Consider the following 22,327-nt stretch of genomic DNA (forward strand, 5'->3'; position numbering starts at 1 on the left):
CAATAAGTTCACTAGCACAGTTTATGACAAATAGAAAATAGTATCACTGGAATGTAACCAAAAGAGTCTTGAGATACATTAGAGGTACGGGAGAGGTACAAGATAGTTTGGAATAGAATACAGAGGAAGTCATCCAAGATTGCATGGATACCGTGACATTGACTATGCAAGAGATCATGAGACCAGGAGATCCACACAAGGATATGCATTTTTCTTTGGTCAAGGTGCTATATCATGATTGTTAAATAAACAACCAACTATTTCTTTGTCTTCAAAACTGAAGCAAAATATAGGGCACTCACAACAGGTGCATGTGAAGCTATATGGATTAGAAGACTATTGTCAGAAATTGATTACTTTGATTAATCAAAGCCAAAAATAGTATACTGTGATAATCAATTGGCTCAAGCATTGGCCAAGAATCTATTATATCTCTCCAAGACCAAGCACATTGATGTCAGAAAGCATCTTTTCAGAGAAAGAGTGTTACTTGGTGACATCACACTGTAGCATTGTGATAGCAAAGAAAATGTTGCAGACATCTTTACCAAACCACTTGGCAAAGAGATTTTTAAGAAGCACAAAAAAGCTCTTGGTATAATGCAGACGAAGGACATTCCCATTAAAGGGGTGTGATGGAATGTAATGCTTAGTCCTTCTTTGATTCCCCAGGATCATCATCTTGAGGGAAGGCCTACTTCATGATGTTCAATATGTGCATAGCACTAGCCCAATAGGGTGATATAAAGAAAAGGGTTAGAAGCCCTAACCCTAACCCTAAAGGGGTTTGTATATATTCTACATTTTCAACTAAATCTAGTGTATAGTTAGTCATTTGTGGTGTGTTCTCTAGCTATGCACTCTCTCCTCATCTCCACTCTTCTCCTCTCCTCTCTCCATATTTGTTCAAACTTGTCAAGTATGTTCAGTTCAGCATGCAAAGTACACATATGTATGTAATTGCTTCAATGGAATCGGCAAAATGGGGTCCCACTTAGGATCCTTTTTATGATGATGAGGGGCTAAACTTTGGTTGAAGCATATCTATTTTTCATATGCACTGGTATCACAACCATACAAGCACTTGAGGGTCTTCAAATCACTAGCTAGATGCCATTCAACTTGCCCATCCACTGTCAATGTTTGCCCTACCTCTTGTCTTTGAATAATCGATGGGATGCTGATTCTCTCCAAAACCACTTCAATGTCTGGTGGCACTCCTTTGGGGTCTCAAATGCTACAAGCCACCATATGTCCTTCTCAGATTGGACTAAGAAACCTTGCTTAGCTTCCTCATCCCCTTGAGCAAAACACAAGGTGTCATTCATAATACAAATGCTCACCCACTCTATCATGTGCTCTTTCACTAAGCTTCATCCATTTTCATAACAAATACTAGCTTGACATCTCTACAATGGAAGAGGCATACAGTAAGGATATAGAAATGAGAAGAAGTAAAGTTGAACGTGGAGGGAATTCCTCTCACCTTCTTCTCTCATCCCATAGAATTTGACCATGGCTCTCTGCAAATTCTCTACATCCACGTAAACATTATTGAAAGCATTCATCTCAAATGTTTGGATTCCAGATTCCTTTTTACTCTTCCAAGTCATTGTGCCACTTACACAATGGTATCCTCCAAGCTTTTCTCTAGCACATTGGTCAATGGTTTGTTTATTTGATGTGCAAGCCTTACAGACTAGGGTGTTGGCAATGACAATGTAGATATCTTATACTTTTCTTCATACCAGACTTGAAAAATTTAAAAACAGAGTTCTAAGCTTCACAACTTACACTAGTAGCATCATTAGCTCCAGCCTCCAAGTACCTCTAGCCCTTGAAGTCCTTCATTACCTCTCTAGCAACTTGTCCACGTAGCCCTTTTTGTCTAGGGTCCTTCAACACTTCAATGACATCACTTGGCTTTATTAAACTTCTCAGAACATATGAAGGGTCAATATCATCCATTTCCATTGTTCCCATCACATCCTCCATGAAATTCCTAAAGTAGAGTACAAATGACTCTTAGTGTAAACAATGCAATACCATGAATATTTTGGAGTAAGAAATTTCATTGAAACATTGGAGAACTAACCTTATAGCCCGTACTCTCCTCTTTCGAGCACCGCTATTGGCTGATAGTGCATCCATAGATTGCAATTGTCTTTCCTCTCCTTCAATCCCAAAGGTGTTGCCTTCAACTTTTGTACTCGTTCTATCAACTTCTCCCATTCCTTCTCCATAGCACATTGAACTTGGCCATAGATAGACCTTTCCAAAGCTTGTTTTCTTTCAAAAATCTTATGGATTGATTCTTCCAATTCATGTCACTCCAAGTCTAGTGCACGGGCTTTGTCACATTGAGTTCCTTGTTTTGCAATTGGAGATCTTGTATACTACTATGCATTGCCACAATAGTAATATTTCCCAAATGTGCTAGTTCTTCTGCTTGGGCTCTCTGCACCTCCCTTGCTTACATAGCCAATGTCTGAGCATGGCTCAATTGATTGCAATAACCAAGCAATCTAGCATGTCTGTCACAAAAAAACCGAACAACATCATATACTGAATGAAAAGGAGGACTCATTTGGGTGACAGGGTCTAAAGGATACAAGGTTTCATCCACCCAAAGGTCAAGATGCTTCTTCCCTTACAATCGAAGAATGTGGAGCACATTTTGACTCCATTTTGAGGAGTTCCCTTAAATCCCAAATGGTGTGTGCTTGCATATTCAGCCTCCAATTGTAAGTTCACATGGTACTTGTTGGATATGTCCTCGAATGGTCCCATGAGTACTCAAAGAGAGGTATCAGTGCTATAGGTATCAGAGCATGCAAAGGAGAAGCTGGCAAAGAGGGAGTAGTGAGAGGGAGGAAGTAGTAAGGAAGAGGGAGGAGGAGAAGTAGGCCAAGGCAAGAGGAAGAGGAGGAGGAGAGTAGGGCAGCTGGTGCAGAAGGGAGGGAAGGAGGAAGGGGGAGAGCTGCTACAGGAGGGGAGAGGAAGGAGGAAGGGGGAGCAAGGCAGCTGGAGGAGGGGAGAGGGAGTAGGGTAGCTAGAGAAGGAGGGAAGAGGAAGGAGGGAGGAGGAGCCAAAAGGAGCAACGTGGTTGGAGGAGGAGAGGGGAGGAAGTAGAGGGGAGGGAGGAGGATCAAGAAGGAGGGGAGAGAAGAAGGGAGGGAGAGGGAGGGAGAGGGAGGGAGGGAGGTGAGAGGGAGAGGGAGAGGGAGAGGGGCAGGAGGAGGGAGGGAGGTGGAGAGAGAGGAGGGAGGGGGAGGGAGAGGGAGGGAGATTTGAAATTTGAAATTTCAACTTTCAAAAAGTGTCCCTCTCCCAAATCTTCTCTCTCTGAGCCATATATTGGATGAAATGGATGAGATCATCTTGAGACTCCATTGTATTCCAATCTCCATGAAGAACCCAATGATCCCGTAGTTATGTTGTGACAACATCCCAAGAAGCCATGCACAGAGACCAATTCGCTCTAGAATTACTGGTGAAGGTGGTTGCATCCTACACATACTTGGGGATTCTTTTCTTTGGCCTGATTTTCTTGATGTGACCAATGATCTAAGCCTAATTGAGTAGCGTATGCCACACTTGCTAGATTTGAGTGGTAGTGCTTTCACTCTTGTTTCCAGGATCCCCACACTAAGTCTCTTCTCTTTGACTCCGACATGGCCAATGGGTGTGATAGTGGCACTTATCCGATGCTGGAGCCATAGCTAGGAGACCATAGTAGACCATACACATGAATCCATCACCACAGTGTTCTATCATAGGGTTTATCCCATCGAAGCCTTATACACACTGCATTCTCCTGTGGGCTTACCCCTATGCTAGCATCCAAAGGACCATCGGAGTGATGAGACACCATAGCTCAGACCATCAGAGTTGGGGGCATAAATACAAGCTCCATGAAATTTGAATCCATCTAACACTAAAGAAACTGCCACCACAAAGCCTGAAGCATATCTCTAAACACTTCCTGAGCCTTTAGAGATGAATGACCGAGCACCCCCCTTCTCGCATGTTGGGCAGTTAACAAAAGTATCGAAGTTCAGCTTCCAACATGAAATCCAAAAACTATCATTAGCTCCACACTTCACCTCTTGTAACAGAACAACATTCGCTTTCAATCTTCTCAAAACCGAAAGACACGCCTTCTGCTTCAAGCTACTACAACACTTGCTATCATTCCAGGAGATCACCAAAACAACAAAATTCCTAACTACTTGTGGCTCATTGTAAGAGGGCTCTACATGCATCTCTAAGAAAGTTAAATTGGTTATCTCTCCCTGACCCATCCTCCTCGGAATTCTTCTTGAGATGCCCCTAGGAGGTAACACGTTGGTGGGGACCTCCTCAAAACTGGCTCGTGTATCCTCATTCTTACCTTCCTCGAGTGAATTTTTCTTGTGGTAGGCCTCCGGGAGATCTTCATCTAGTTGATCGAGAAAGTCGACTACCTCACAACAAAGTGGTGAGTGATTTGGGCCAAGTTCAGGCATAGAGGACGAAGCTATACCTAGCATGGGTAGCTCAACTAGATTCGGGCAGGCAGTTGTTAGATTGTGAAAGTAATGATGAGTTGATTTTTTAGGGTGGAGCTCAAGAATTATTCTTTTTTGTTATAAATTTGGAGAACATCTTTTGCCACTCTTCTAAATATGCATCGATGAATGGCCATGATGGAACACTAGGGTATAATTGTCTTTTCTTATTTCAGATACTATTTTGATAAACACATATTTGCTTTTCAGTAAATGTTCGCTTCATTTCTATGAATGACATCAATTAGAATATAAGAGTATCTGCTCTTTAGATGTGCTTGTAGATAAGTACATGTATCAATTGCTTACAATCCATGTGATATTGGTGTAAATGACAAGCCATGTCAATTGATCGTAAGTCACATCTCCAACGTACATTGCAAATGTAAAAAGATACGTCATGAAGAAACGAAGCACACTTGAAATGCTTTCTTATTCGCATGACAAATCTTTGTTTTATTGCTATGTATAATTATATAGCATTGTGTACATCTTGTATATAACCACACATTGATGTGGATAGAGAGTTGGCATGTGGATAGAAAGTTGGCAGTATATATAACCATATAATCATGTGAAAACATGATCATCTAGGCACAACTTTCACATTATATATAACCACCTGTTCATGTAACTACACGTTCATGTGGGGGGAGAGTTGTCACACTTTCTCTCCAAAATAATACCAGGGATCTTGTATCGTGTATTTTGCAAATCACATAATGTATACATTGCATTCCTTGGGATCTTGCATCATGTATTATGCAAATAGCATAATGTTTTTTGCACATTGCATAATATGTCTTTTTTTAAAGAATATTGTTGTTTCTATTTTGATGAGGAAGGTGCTACTACTGCTCGCTGCCCTAACTTGTTTCCCCCTTTGGGTGATGCACATAAACAATCTTCTCCGTATGTTTGGGATGTCTTCCACCTTACTTCCATGTACTCGATCAGTACCTCTACACCGTGGTCTACCACCTCTGAGGACGGTATCACAAGAGGGCTGTTGTTAACTTTGATTACCTTCAGATTTCGCAAGGCTCCCATTGAATCAGGAAAAACTCTTCTTTGATTAGAGCTCAGGTCTAATTCCACTAGGAAAGCTAGATCACCTATGGAATCTGGCAATCCTCCCCCAAAATCGTTGAGATTGTTGCTTATATTTAGCTTTTCCAGTGCACCCAAGTTTCCAATAGTTGGAGACAAGGACTTCAAATTGTTGAAATGCAAATCTAGAAACTTGAGATGCTTTAGCTCACAAATAGAAGATGCAAGGAACATCAACTTGTTTGAATGTAGAGAAAGCATTTCAAAAAAATTGAGGTCATAGCCAATTCTTGAAGGTAGTCGTTCCAACTAATTGAAACCGACTTTGAGCTCCACCAACTTCTGGAGAAAGTTACCAATAATAGCAGTCAACAACAACAAATGTTTTCTAGGCACTCAAACAAGAGATAACGAGGTCAGGGAAGCTGTGATGCTCAACAAAAGCTTACCGGCATCCTCCAATGCTATCAGGAAGGCATATTTCCAAACACATTTAAGATCTTCACCTTCTCTAAATATCCGATAGCATCGAGCAAAGATGATAATTGATTCGATTGCAACTCAGAATCTAAGTCTACTATTAAGGGTCGAAATTCCTACATAGCATGTTGGAAACTCAACATCATACATTCAGTGTGGCAAGCTACTCTAGTAGCGACCTGCTACATAAAACCACCTATCAACCCAGCTATTCTCCCACCTTCTTGCACATGAAAACCGCTCGCTCTTCCTCTCGTTCGCTTCCCAAAATCTACTTGGGCACCTCCAGCCTGCTTAGCTTTCTTCTCAGTTTCAGTCTTTTCATAGGCGTTTTCTAGCAACTTGTAACACAAAGTCTAACAAGCATTACATTCTGGAGGAGCAATCCAGACACACCCAACCGATCAGATCGCATCCCTGGTCTACTGCTTGTATCATCCCCTGTTTTCTTTACATGAACTTTTCATTCTGTATTGTGATACCTTTGGACTGTTTGAGACATGAAATTCTCTTCTATTCATTTCCATGCTGTGCAAGAAGCACTGAATCTCTAAACTAAATGCATCCGCAGAGATCTGCGCTGCTCCACATGCCCTCCCTTGTCACTCGGAGAAGTCTCGTAGCCTGGAAGGCAACGACAACTAAACACTAAGAAAAGATCCTCGTCTCGCCCTGGGATGATTTGTTGAACAAAGATGGGAAACTCCACACACCCCTCGATACGGCCTCGTATTAGTTCCCAGGTCACCCCATTTGGAGAACTACACTGAGATGGTTGAGCAATACCAGCTCCTTGATAGCAAGAAAATGATGAACAAGTAGTACGCATGCGCATGAGGCATGTGAGATCGAAAAGCAAAGGCACCTTATAGATCCAAAAGCAAAGGCACCACCTTTTAGGCAGACATGCAGTCACCAAATTGAATTTAGATGAATCAAAACTGAAAATAGAGGGACACGTGGCTCAAGGAGAGCTTGGATTTTGTGTTTGATGGCACTATGCTCCTACCTAAAAAGCCAAGTCTATAATTAGATTTTAGATGTGCAATTAGAGCTTACATTTACAATTAGATGCCTGAACTATAACTCTTCATAAAATAATACCTCTCATGTCAAGTGTTAGGATGGCTTTAACTTTACCTACTGCATGTCTGCTCCACATTGATTTTGCTTCCTTTAAATTTAATACATAATAAAATGAGAAAATAATTGGATGAGCTAGAACATCAATTGTAAGAAAAAAATACTTTTACTTATTTGGCATAGGTTTGTGAAGTATGAGCACAGAGATTACCCAAATACTAAAGGATACTATTGCAAGAAAAGAATAGATCTAAAAATTGGAGCAGTGTGGGGCATTACTTTAAGATGGATTGACCAGATAAGGTAATAAATTGGATCAAAATAGAGCTCTTGCAAATACTTATGCACTTCAAACCTTATAACAAGAGGAGATTGATGATAATGCTATATTTTCAAGATATGAAGAATGCCTCCAATGCTTGACATTCTAAGTCAAAAGCCACTTCATTTTACAAGTATGCTTGCCACTTGGTGCATCCGTAACTCTCTTCTCAATAGAACAATGTTTAAAATTGAAGGTCCAAGTACGACTTGAAGCCTTCAAATTGGCATTCATCCCAAGAACGGAGGAGATTCCCTAAGGGAGGCACTATTAAGAACCTAAGTACAACGTGTGGCTTTGACACCTTATCTATAAACTCTCCATGGATAAAAGGACCCCTTTTTCTATATAAATTAATGCCTTTTCCCAAAAATTGAATGGAATATCTCATATATAATTAATACACTTATATAAATTTACCTTAACATTTTTGAATTTTAAAATCCCTATACTTACATCTTCTTGGTGAAAACCCCCAAGGGAGATTCACTAATTGATATAGAATAGGCAGGCCTCGTAGGCACACTTATTCAAGGGGATATAAATGGTTGAAATTCAATTAATTAGTTCTAACGGCACATAGATTAACTTGATATAAACTAAGCTAAAACCATATCAATTAAATTGATTAAGCTCCGTCGCTGTTTCCCCTCTCTCTCTCTCTCTCTCTCTCTCTCTCACCTCTGCCTACGTTCAGCCCCCCGCCTCCCCCCTCCACACTTCTACATCTGGCGATGCGGGATGGAGACGAACTGTGAGGGAGCCTGGAAAAGTCACAGAGCGCCTCTAGACGGCACGAAGTTCTAAGAAAATTGATTGCCCTGGACAATGGACCTCCCAGAAGTCACCCATGCGCGACAGTAAAAAGGAGGAGAATGACTTGAAAGTTGCAACTCAGAAGAGTTGCTGCCATGCACTCTTGGCCCCTAAATATTCCGAGCCCGTGCATTGACGATATGAACAGATGTTTCAATGTCACAATAAGAGCGCAATTCATACTTAAAGCTGTGAGAATTACAACACAGATAATGGAGAGAACAGAAAAGAAGGGCAGAAAAGCGATGAGGGAAGGAGCGATAAGGGAGGGGCCATCAGGGACCTAATATGGAGGCAGCGAGAGAGGAGGAGAAAGGGAGCCAGAAGCAGCCGTAGACTTGGCTCTTCGAGGTAGAGGCGAGGTAACCATTTGGCAACTCTAAGTTACGCACTTAGAAGTATAAGTAAAGAGTCTTCTCATATGTTACGTTGGTTCCGCCTGCAAAAGGCGTGACGGAGTAGATACTGTTGATGGCGTAGCCACGGGCACAAAGAAAGTCTCCTGTGCCGCCAAGCATGGCCAACTGGGGGAGAACCTTAGGAACGGTTACGCTACCGGCGTTGGCATATTCTTCGAGAACGAGTGTGCCAACGTAAGGGCCAGAGGTAAACTGCAAGGTGTTATGGACGATTTCGTTGCCACCAACGCCAGCGCCAGTCGCCATGCGGAAACCTTGGAAAGAGCCAAGCAACGGGGATGTGGAGAGGTCAGAGGCTGCAGAAAGGATACCGGAAGTGAGCTCGATTTCTCCAAAGGTAAGGTCGGCGGCGTTAGACGAGGGAGGGCCTGCGCTCTGGGTGACGGTGGAATGGGAACCGCCATAGGTGACTGTGGTGTAGAACGTGAATTCTTGAGGCGGGAGAACGCACAAGAGATCTCCCACATCGGCACTCGTAAGCACAAAGATCAACACCACCACCAACGCCCTCATCTTGCTACCGCTCCAATTCTTCAACTCTTAAAATTATGTCCCTTGGAGTTTCGTATATCACTCACTACGTCTCTCCCTAGCTTTGCCTCCATCCTTATAAGACCTTGGAGTTTAATATATCAGCCCTCCTCACTCACTCACGCATCGAGTGAGTGCCGTCTCTTACGAGTCAACTAAATCAATTCCCTTCAAGTTTAATAGTCTACTAAATCAATTCATGAGACCTCTCTAGATCTTATTAGTTCTTCTCTCTTCCTTCTTTCATACATGTGCTCTCCTTTTCTACAATTCTTGGACACTAAATCCCATAAGTAATCCTTCAATACATGTGCTCTCCTTTTCTACAATTGTTGGACACTAAATCCCACAAGTAATCGTGTCACCCAGCATGTACAACACTTTCTTATTTAAAGATCCCATGAAACAAGAAGTGTAGACCAAAATAGCAAGCTCTTTTGTCTTATTATAATTTATTGAGTTCTTAGTAGGTTAGTGGTGGGGTCTCCTTCATTCATTATCCCTCACACATGATTGAGTAGTAAGCAATTCAAAAACTTCCCTTGTATCTAAATATGAAAATTTGAACTACATTAAATAACATGGTAATATGGGAGGAAACTAAAATAGGGAAACCCCAAATTCAATCAAATAATAAAGGTGTGATATAAAAGGGGAGAGGAGCTCGGGCAACTCAAGCTTACCTTAATTTTTTAAAAGCAAAAAATCACACATATTTTATCTTTTAAGCTCCTAGTCTCTCTCTCTCTCTCTCTCTCTCTCTCTCTCTCTCTCTCTCTCTCTCTCTCTCTCCAATCTAACAAGATACTTGATCCACCCCTATGCAAAATTTGTTTGGATTACTTTATACACAACTAGGCTCATAGCTCTCCAATTAGACACTCACGCAATGGGTTATGATTTTGAATTAACAATGCTTTTGATTGGTATGTGGAAGAACATAAAGTATACAAGATTTATCAGATGATTGCTTCCTGCAACATTGTGCTTGATGACAAGCCGATAAAAAGGTAAGGCATGCAACGTGCCATACTCACCATGGCCTTGACTAATACGTAGGAAAGTTGGTGTCATCGATGCAAGAAGGAGTAGATATCCACAGAATGTAGAATATTTAATAGATCTTGTTACATACTTCACGCTATGTTGGAATAAAAAAATAAAGTCTTTCCCTCAACTTGCTACATACTTCATTCGAAGTAGTAATATAAAAGAAAGATCTGTCCCCTGAGTTTACCAAACCTTTATCCATGACATGCCATGGCCTTGACCAATAGATAGGAAAATTGGTTGAGCATAGTGCCATCAATGCAACTAAGGAGTATATATCCATGGAATGTGGAATATTTAACATCTTCTTACATAGTTTACACTAAGTTGTAATAAAAACATAGAGACTTTCCCTTGACTTGTTGCATACTTTAACCTAAGTAGTAATATGAAAGAGCAATTTGCTACCCAACCTTTATCCAAGGCCCATTATTAGCATACACACAAATATCTATGAATATGGTTCATTTTGTGGCTATGGTAAGAGACATTATCTAACTTGGATATAAATAGCATGTCCAAATACCAAAGAAAAAATTTAGTAGATGAATTAGAACATGTGATACATTCGTAATGTGTCCATAAAGAATCTTTTTTTATCTAGTTATTCTCAAGTTCTTTATATCTCACATAGTTTATATGAATTCAGCAACTTTGATAATGAACATGTGTTCGTGCATATAGTTTCAATACTGTCTCAATGAAGCCATCACTTTTTTGAAAGTGATGCACCAATTTAGCCACCACTTTTGAAAAGTCTTCTCACATTTCTTAATAGAATTTTATAATTTTAATACAAGCATGTGATTCAAGCTCTTTTCTAAACAATTAAGGGAGGGGATGTTGGACGCAAGGGCCTTCACAAGAAGTGGATTAAGGACTAACTATGCCTAGTGATAGAGGATTTTTATGATTTTAAAACAAGCATGTGATTCAAGCTCTTTTTTAAAACAATTAAGGAGGGGTTAATGTTTGCTTGGATGTAGCTAATCGCAGAACTATATTTTCAGGGCCATTTCGGGACTATGACGCAATGCGCTCTTGGGTGAATATTTGAATTTCACGCAGACTTGCGCTCTCGTAAAAAACTTTCCTAACGTCATTATGCCACATTAGCGTAATAATGAGACGCAATCTATTTATTTTGAACACTGTAGATCTCGACACACGCCAACTCTGTACTACATTGTGCATGTCTACACTACTTCATGCAATGCAATCTCTGGCATGAGCCGCCTGACCACTTATCATCGCATAGCATTTTGCCATAGCTTTGCCACCTGTCGCTGGGTACCACACCCATGCAGATCATTAAAATTCAAGGTTGGCTTGGAGAGACCACCATGCTGGTTCTTGGTGTAATAATGAGACACAATCTATCATTCCGAGAATCCTACATTTATAAAAACTAGGCAATTGCTGAGAGCCTTAAATGCCAAAAGATTATAGCCAGTGACCATAACCATTCAAATATAAAAGTTAGCAACAGTGCATACTCAAAGCCTCAAATTGAATAAAAAGAGATTACATAAATGTAATAAAAACTTAGCAATTACTGAGAGCCTTGAAGACTAAAACATTACATCTAGTGAGCCAAAAGATCATTGAGAGCCTTAGAGGCCAAAAGATTACATCCAGCCATTGCTGAGTGGTTATGAGCCTCGTCTGAGCAAGAGGGAATTTGTACAACTCAGTATTTGTGCCAATCTCTTGCATTAAATTTTTTTACAAAGCCAAAGGAGGAGACGATGGAGAGGCCAAAGACCATGCACATTGCCAGGACTCAGATTATGGCCCCCCCAACAAGTCGAGAGTACTCTACCATGAAAATATTGAGGCCTTCATTGACATCTAGGGGGAACCCATACAACATAGCCATAAAGAGGCCAGAGGTGAGCATGTCCTCTAAGGGGGTGACATGCAGATATGGGGGGAATCGACTGTAGGAACGAAGGGTCTCCTCTAGTGCCAACATTTCTACTCTAGGTAAGTACAACGCAATCACCTTCTATGAGAAGGCAGATAACAGCAGATAACATTGGTATCATAGTGCATTGAGGGGGGGTGGTAGTAGGCATGGTGAAGATGAGTGGGTGAGTAGCAGATGAACAGGGACGCAGATGAGTGATGAGAGTTGGAGGAGGGAGCATGGATCAAAGTAGAGCAGGGGTAGAAAAGAGCTGGAGGAGGGGTGTGGAGCAAAGTAGCAGAGCGTGTGGAGAAAAGTAGCAAAGCAGGGGCAGATGAGAACAACATAGTAAAATGCCAAATGCCATGGATCTTATATATTATAAAGTTCAAGCCACCATGGTGGCTGGAGATTGGGGTTCCATCCATATTAATTATAGGCCACCGCAATGGAATATTAGGCTCCACCCCTGACGGGGGATGGTAATCATGAAGCAGATGCCATGTGGTGGATGAGCAGATCACCACTACGATCGATGGCTGGTAATTGACTACTAGCCTGGTGGAATCTTAGCCACGACAGACATGGCTGATGAGAGCCACCACCACCGGGCAATAATTCCCACAAAAGTAAATCATGAAGCCTATGTAGAAGTGAGTGGGATAGAAGAGATGCATCTTGGAAGAGAAGTGAGAACACAAGATGCAAACCAAAAAATGTTGTTCTCTTTGATTGTGAGAGACGTGACTCTCTCTTATAGAAATGGGGAGAGGGTGGCCTAGATCAAAGGCACCTTCCCTACATCAGTGGAAATCAGCCCCTACATCAGTGGGATTGGCTAAATCAAAGGAACCTCCCATGTGGGGGCCTTTGTGCTTGACATCATCACTTAGGTCACACACTAGACACCTCATAGCACTGGGTGTGCTTCTATAACACACACACACACATGTGACTCCCCTAGACGCACACATGCACCTTAGAGCAAGCCCTTAACCATACTTATCCCAACATACCCCCCCTCAAGGGTTTGTCTCTTGCTATGTCAAGGATACATCTAATCACATAGTTTCTCATGCCATCTCATGGTAGTCACACATGCCATCTCACGATGGTCAAGGATAAATCTGTAGCTAGGATCTCATGCTAGCAAAGGTGCCCAAGGATCAAGGTTTACAAAACTGGGATAAGTTGGCATGAAATTAAAATGTGAAGAGAGTAGATCTCCCTTTTTCAATGGTAGCATCAAGAATATCTCATAAGCAAGAATGTTGTTCTTGAGAAGTACAAAACATTTCCAAAAGAAAACATACTTTGAAACATAGTCATCAATATTTGCATCCATTTGTTCACCACTATCAGTGGTCATAGACTTCATGATTGTAGAGGCAAATTCAATAAAGTTTGTCTCACCATATGCATACCATACTTGCTTATCTCCATATATGTTGGCATGTATGTTCACACCTTGTCCTGAGCACTTCAATTTGTCTTTGTTGTTGATGAAAGTCTTCATGAGATTTTTGAAATATTCACGCTTCATATTGGGCATTTGATCATATTGTGATTCATAAGAGGATGCCATTTGAGTAGTTTTTACCTTTAAATAAGGTAGTGTCTATACTCTTACAAGTGGCAATGTATCATCATAAAACTCTCATAATCCTTTGAAAGATAATTCCCAAATGATGTTTATACTCAAGCAAAGTTATGATCAACTGAAAAACTCAGTAAATGAGTAGTAAGACTAAAAAACCCCATCACACAGTTGATTGGTCAACCATTATCATCAGAAATCAGTCAAAAAACTTCAACCACCATGCGCGACTGGGATGAAATCTTGGAGAATGCTCTAAGCCAGAGGTGCGCCCTAGGGGGTAGAAGCTCTAGTTCAAAGGGTTTTGCAAATGGTGGGCTATAATTAGAGAACAAGCTCTCACAAATTTGGGTGAGAAGAGGGGAAGAAATGGAGATGCTGAAGAAGCTTGAAAAAGTCTAAGAATTCATACTAGGGAGCATCTAATGCTAGGCTAAGCTAGATCTAGAACCTAAAGCTTTGATACCAAATATAGAAGTAAGTGGGATAGAAGAGATGCATCTTGGGAAGAGAAGTGACAACACAAGATGCAAACCAAAAAATGTTGTTCTCTTTGATTGTGAGAGAGGTGACTCTCTCTTATAGAAATGGGGAGAGGGTGGCCTAGATCAAAGGCACCTTCCACATCAGTGGTAATCAACCCCTACATCAGTGGGACTGGCCAAATCAAAGGAACCTCCCATGTGGGGTCCTTTGTGCTTACATCATCACTTAGATCATGCATTGGACACCTCATAGCACTAGGTGTCCTTCTACAACACACACACACACACATGTGACTCCCCTAGATGCACACATGCACCTTAGAGCAAGCCCTTGACCACACTCACGAGCGTGGTACCAGTGAATTGATGCCTACTTTCTACAAAATGGGTTCAGAAGGAGCCCATCTGATGCAAATTTGTATATCTTCAAAGAAGGAGGTAGGTGTATGATCGTGGTCCTTTATGTGGATAACCTTGTCATAACAGGGAACCATGAAGAGAAGATCTCGCAAACAAAGCATTTGCTAGGAAGAGAGTTTGAAATAACAGCTGATGCATTTCTATTTGGGGATTGAAGTTTGGCAAGATCCAAAACAGATCTTCATCTCACACTTGAAGTATGCCGAAGAGATACTGAAGGCATTTGGCATGGCTGAGTGCAAGACAGTTGGCACCCCTATGGAGGTTGACGTGAAGCTCTCAAACGAGGATTCATCACCACTGGTGGACGAAGCGAAGTACAGAAGACTTGTGGGCAGTTTGATTTACTTGTGTAATACGCAACCGGACATCAGCTTTGCGATGGTGTACTAAGCAGGTTTTCCAATAAGCTCCGGGAGAACCATTGGAGGGCAGGGATGCGGGTGCTGAAATACATCAAAGGCACACTTGATTATGGCATCACCTATACCAAGGACAACATCTTGACCGGATTCTGTGACTCAGATTGGGTAGGAGACGTGGACAGCAGGAGATCAGTGACAGGTTATTGTTTCTCACTTAGATCTGGAGTTGTGTCTTGGGTCTTATAGAAATGGGGAGAGGGTGGCCTAGATCAAAGGCACCTTCCACATCAGTGGTAATCAACCCCTACATCAGTGGGACTGGCCAAATCAAAGGAACCTCCCATGTGGGGTCCTTTGTGCTTACATCATCACTTAGATCATGCATTGGACACCTCATAGCACTAGGTGTCCTTCTACAACACACACACACACACATGTGACTCCCCTAGATGCACACATGCACCTTAGAGCAAGCCCTTGACCACACTCACGAGCGTGGTACCAGTGAATTGATGCCTACTTTCTACAAAATGGGTTCAGAAGGAGCCCATCTGATGCAAATTTGTATATCTTCAAAGAAGGAGGTAGGTGTATGATCGTGGTCCTTTATGTGGATAACCTTGTCATAACAGGGAACCATGAAGAGAAGATCTCGCAAACAAAGCATTTGCTAGGAAGAGAGTTTGAAATAACAGCTGATGCATTTCTATTTGGGGATTGAAGTTTGGCAAGATCCAAAACAGATCTTCATCTCACACTTGAAGTATGCCGAAGAGATACTGAAGGCATTTGGCATGGCTGAGTGCAAGACAGTTGGCACCCCTATGGAGGTTGACGTGAAGCTCTCAAACGAGGATTCATCACCACTGGTGGACGAAGCGAAGTACAGAAGACTTGTGGGCAGTTTGATTTACTTGTGTAATACGCAACCGGACATCAGCTTTGCGATGGTGTACTAAGCAGGTTTTCCAATAAGCTCCGGGAGAACCATTGGAGGGCAGGGATGTGGGTGCTGAAATACATCAAAGGCACACTTGATTATGGCATCACCTATACCAAGGACAACATCTTGACCGGATTCTGTGACTCAGATTGGGTAGGAGACGTGGACAGCAGGAGATCAGTGACAGGTTATTGTTTCTCACTTAGATCTGGAGTTGTGTCTTGGGTCAGCAAGAAGCAACCATAGTTGCTCTTTCTTCTACCGAGGCTGAGTACAAATCAGCATGCTTTGCTTCTTGCGAGGCAATGTGGTTGAGGAGGATTTTAGGGGACATGGGTGCAGTGCAGAACAACAAGCCCACGCAGTTATCATGTGACAATCAGAGTTGCATGGCGATTGCAAAGAACCCTGTGTTCCACGCTCGCACAAAACACATTGAGATTCAATATTACTTTGTACATGAGCTCATCATGGATGGAGAGGTCGACTTTGTGTACTGTCCATCTACAGAGAATGCTGCGGACATCTTCACAAAGGCTCTTGGAAGAGAGTTGCTGGAGAGGCATCTTCATCGACTTGGCATTGGGTCGAAAAAGTAAGTTCACTTGCAGGTGGACATTGAGGGGGGGTGTTAGATATCAATGCTCCACTCTCGTGTAACTACGCGGGAACCAGCTAACTCTACTTGTAAGCCCCCCATATGAGGAGAAGGCATTTGAGTAGCTTGGTTATCCGGTAGGTCCTGGTTCGGACACCAGATGGGGGCCATGTGTGGCCTGATGGCTCGACAGAGTTGGCACACTACCAACTAGGCTACATGCAAGTGCGGGAAGGCATCCCATGACTGACCGCATTGAGGGTAGACAGAGCATTTCCTGGGGCAACCCACTCTCGAGTTGCGGGGCCCGTTTGGAGCCCCAGATGATCGCGGATGGCTATGGGCCGAACGGATGACCATAGGTCTGTTGCTCTATTTTGCGCACCGGTTCTATCGTGTGGTTGGTGGCCTATTTCGGGACCGACCCCCAGTCGACCGTTTTGGGCGGACTGGGTCGGTCACCCAATTGGGTCTAACCAACTACGACTAGTGGCTATATAAGAGCAAGCCCGTGAAGCCCATTTCATCACTGGCTACAGCAACCCTGATTCCTTAGCATCCAGCCTCCGTCCTCTATTGTTTCCAGCATGCCATCGAAGCTTCTCTCACAGGAGCGCACGGTTGGGAGGCAACGCCATCTATTGTATCAGTTCTACAGTAATCAAATTTTTGATTCTCCATACTATCTGTTTTCTCTCTTGCATACGAGATTCTATTATCTGTTGAGCACAGACACTATATTGTTTTCTTACATTTATATCGTCTATTTGCTTATGATTATAGTGTTGTAGTAGTCCTTGTACCAGAAGTAATAGTGTGTATGTTTTACCTATACCTGGATTTTCGGATAAGAAGAGGTGGATTTTTTTGTTTGTTTTACGCATTTGTTTAACATGACATCATCTACAATTAAACATTGTTCTTGTGTAAGATTGCTTACTTTCTCATGGAATTCAACGTTTGGCATTGTTGCATATGTAATCTTTGTAGACAAGCTTGATTCTCTCTTTTTTTTTGCTTATGTCAATGTCTGTTGCTAGATCAAATTCATTTGGTGTTTGTTCAATCTCTGATCTAGTAGATGATGTATTACCAACGTCATTTTCGCAAGGGTGTTTGAGATCTTGAACCAATAGTTTGTTAAATTTTTTTCTATTTTCCTTTATTATTCTTTTGTTGGTGTTGTGCATGTCATGTCATGTTGTGTTGTTAGTGTTTAGTTTGTGTTCTTCATGAATTAATAGCAAGTATAGTAAGCATTGTTCTCTAAAATGGTTTTTTGGATCCTTTGCTATGTTGTAGTTGTTGAATCGAATTATTTTTTCACGTAATCTCTTTTTTATTTTTTCTCCATGTATAGTATAGTGTGATATGTACTCTGCAGGACAAAGTTTTTCCTTTGAGATATGGCAATATAATATTTTTTAAATCTGATCTTTGAAGAACACGTCTGTGCTATTTGGGTCCATTTTTTGAAATTGTGATCGTCCTTTTAGTAGTAATGTTCTTTCGTCAGGATTGTTTGTGTTTATGTATGTGAACTCTCTTGTTGTACTTGTTAGCGACATTGATAGTGCAATATATACAACTTGTTGTGCACTAATGTGTTAAATGTTAAGTATGGCATTACCCCTTTTTTTGATCCTTTCATTTGCAGGTGCATTTGTGTCCATGCATGTTGGCATTGCTTCCTTAATTGCACATGTTGTAGATTTGTCGTACATTTCTTCTTTCAGCAATAAAGCTGAAAAAAGAAATAAATAAATTACAAAATGCAAATCAAAAGAATTTGAATGCTCAATAGAGGGGAAAACAAATGAGAATTAACTTACAGTAGCACGGTCCTCAGGCAAGGGACCATCTGTAATAGTCAAGCTATCAGAGTCAGCCTTGATAATGACAAAGGCAATAGTGCCAACAACATTAGAAATAGAGTTTCTAGTTGTCCAAACATAGGATGCAATGGTAGCCTCTAGAAGCGTGGAGATATTCCCATCAAAAGGCTCTCCACCACAAATGACATTTGTAGTAGCATCAACACGAAGAGAGAATTTGCATGTGCCACCCTCACCAACAGCTCTTTTCAACAACCGCCCTCAATCCAATAAAATGAATCAATGGTAAGGACATCCCTATATTGAGGTACATATGTGTGTGGAACCATATTGAGGTACATATGCCACATCCATAGCCTTGTATGTTCCATACTTAACAAGCAACTTGCCCTCCAAAGCAAAACGGAATCTAATGAACTCAGAGACCTCAGCTATGCAAAGCAAAGGCAATGCGTTTCCTCCAGGAACAAAAGAAGAAGGAGCAGCAAGAACTTTGCATGAGCTTGAAGAAATTGCAAAGGGGGGTGGTTCGTTCACATTCCGGCCTAAAGAACCACTAGAAGAGCTTTTGGAAGAAGTTTTACTCACTACAAGTATGGAAATTAGAAAGCCACTTACTAATGTAACTATCCAATGCATATTATATTAAAGGCCTACAAATGTAAATACATTAGTATTGCACAATTGGCAATCATTTTTATGAGCGCTTCACATAATCTGAAAACATTATAGAAAAATACTAAATAACATCCATATTAAAATCAATAGTCATAACATGATGTTCTGCAAAAATTGGGCAAATGACAATGTTGTTCGCAACAAATGTCGAATAATTATTCAATACAAAAAGCAATATCTACCACATAAGCACTCCAATATTATAAATCCTCATGTTTGTAAACACTAGTGCAAACGTCTCCTCTTCACACATGATACCACTGAATCATCACCACAACCATAATACTTTGAACAGTATGAACTCAGCCTACGATTGGAGTAAAAGAAACCTGCAGTAACAATAACAATTCAACTAAAAAATACGCTTTGCTAAAGCAGAAACATACGAATACTAAGACATGGCACAATACATTAAAAGACACTAAAACAACCTTCAGCATACCCTTGCCTGGTTGCACCCAAGAAAGCCTATTACAAAGATTTGGAAGCGCTACCCTTGTTGATTACACAACTCTTGCCACCACCAACCTTTAATGCTTTAGAATAGGATGTCATCACCATAAGAGAATTTGACGTAGCTATCCCCTCTGCGCACAAACACACAGAGAAGAAGAACGATCAGAGTAGTACAAAATGCGATTGGAAGCAGCACAAACAAAAGTGAAGACAGCTGGTTTAAGTGAACAAGACAGCTTGTTAATTCAATTGACAATGCAGGAATACTGAAGGGTGACAACACAGTGATAAGACATGAATACTCAAACGTGGATGAATTATGTGAGATTAACAAAAGAAGTGGAACGAGCGATCTTATTGTTAATGGTCTGATACAACTATGCGAACTTGGAGAACATATTCAAGACAGGAAGGTCAGATGAACAGGTGCAAGAGATGATAGCAAGTCTTCAGTGACTCGGAAGCCTTTGAACGGGCCAATCGCTCTTTCAATTCACTCAAAGGATAATGACCTAGAGGGAAAAGGTTGAACGGATGGACTTCTTAGGACCATCAAACTCTAGCAAGATAATCAATGCATGCTTCTACACATTTCGTGAAGGTGATCAAAGGCAAAGAGCGTCTATAAAGCCTCTATTACATTGTAAACATGTCAGTAATGGTGGCAGGAGCTGTCAAAGGCAACAGAGGTGGTCCAGAGCTAGAATTGCTACATGGCCAATGCTCGTTGAGGCATGCAGAGAAGTAGGGATTTGGAGGAGGATGGTGGAGGTTGCATGGATGAGGATGGTGGTTGAATTAGCGCAGGAGATATAGAAGCTTGATGGGAGGCGAAAGTATGAGGAGAAGGAGATCGAATGCGGAGTGACACATTAGAAGATTGCTAAGGTATAGGCCACAGTGTCTTGACATTCATGCATATAGAAAATAGGATTGACAAGCAAAGCAAATGCAGATTCAACCCGATAGTGTGACAAACAGAGATCACCTTCCACATGCTTGGAGTTGAACTTGGAACACTCGCCTAGTTCTACTGCACTAGTAAAAGGAGAAAGCCCGAATAAAGAAGATGTCAGTAGCTAAAGGTTAACAAGCACTACCAGTACAATGACAAAGCAACACTACGCACACTACCAGTATGTTACCTTTGAAAACACTGTTGCCCTCACGACAATACACTATATCTTCAATAAGTCTGCGCTTTAGCTTCTCTCCGCATTTGTTCGACGAAGTGACATTCCCATCAAAATTTGATCTCGTTTCTTCTGCTATAGACAAAGGACTATACCCTATACAACATGAAAATGCCCATAAGATATTGTCATGCTGCGTGGATTACCCTAAAAAACAAAAACATGCAAAGAAAAATACTACACACCTGTCGATTCAGAATTATCGTCGTAGCCTTCTTCGTCAATAGGGATGCCAAATTTCTCGTCCAAAGCTGAACATCCACAATTAACGAATTCAGATTGCGAAGTTAGAAGCAAGAAAACAAAGTGAGAAACAAAAATGAAACAAAAGGAAGTTAGAAGTGAGAAGTGTTAAGCAAACCTCCCTGAAAAGTACTACTCTCAATGTCCATCAGTTCAATCGTAAGCTCCACCTTCTTAGTTGAGTCCGTAGCATGTATGAGCAACCACAACAAACAAAAACGAAGGAGATGCGAGAGACGAGTGCATCCAAGTAGAGGAGTACCATTCTTTATATAACCACCTTGCATCTCATGGGAGAATCCCACACACATGCCAGGGAAACAGATCATAGAATGCCAAAACGAACAACTAACATGCCAAGAACTAGAACACACAGCCAACACAGTGAAGAATTGCGAAACACCACCGGCACAAAAGACCACCAGAGAAGGCGCCATGCGAGATTTGTGGAGGGTCTCATCGCCAACACCGCGAGAAGGCACCATGCATGCATGGAAGAATTACGGAGTAGCACCAGCAAAAAGCACGACCAGAGAAGGCGCCATGCAATATTCATGGACAACCGTGTATGAGCAGTCTCTTGTGCAATCCTTTGGCATCTGCTCCTCAAATTCTCATTCACCTCAAGAACAAGCGATTACGACAGAATTCCAGTGAAGGGGGGGGCAAGCTTTGTACGAGCACCTCAAACAAGCAAAGCTCTCTCTCACAATCAGCGCAGAAGGCAGCATAGACCACCAGCGACGTGCAATTAGCGCACACCTTCTTCTCTTCTCAAAAAACCCAGAGTCGTCACCTTCTCTCGTGCTTTTTGGAAAGCCTCTCCCCCCCCCTCTACAATCTGCGCTCCCCCTCTATAATGCAGCGTCAACTCCTTTTGGAAAATCCTTCATGCCACCCACGTAATGAGCCAAGTGTATCATCATAAAACTCTCATAATCCTTTGAAAAATAATTCCCAAATGATGTTTATACTCAACCACAGTTATGATCAACTGAAAAACTCAGTAAATGAGCAGTAAGACTAAAAGCCCCATCACACAGTTGACTGGTCAACCATTATCATCAGAAATCAGTCAAAAATCTTCAACCATCAAACTGAAAATTTGGAGCCCAAGATTTGCAAAGCTTGTAGCAATTCTCAAGGGGCTTTCACTGTAGAATAAAAGCTTACATATCAACTTGAATCCACAGCAGAAGAATCACGCAATTGTTTGTCATGTCGCCATAGAGAAGCCCTTCAATTTTGACTGTGTTTTTGACGATTTTGGCTGATTTTTTGGATCATTTGTCATCGAATTTCAG

At 41.5% G+C, this 22,327-nt stretch overlaps 1 pseudogene; it reads right to left on the reverse strand.

Moving 5' to 3' along the window:
- Positions 1-5,378: 5,378 nt before the first annotated feature.
- On the reverse strand, positions 5,379-21,172 carry LOC147882434 (uncharacterized; annotated as a pseudogene).
- Between the last annotated feature and the right edge of the window lie 1,155 nt (positions 21,173-22,327).

This window comes from Dipteris shenzhenensis, chromosome 29, assembly GCF_047967505.1.
Source record: "Dipteris shenzhenensis isolate YYH24624 ecotype China chromosome 29, Dip_SZ_1.0, whole genome shotgun sequence".
Lineage (NCBI taxonomy): Eukaryota > Viridiplantae > Streptophyta > Polypodiopsida > Gleicheniales > Dipteridaceae > Dipteris > Dipteris shenzhenensis.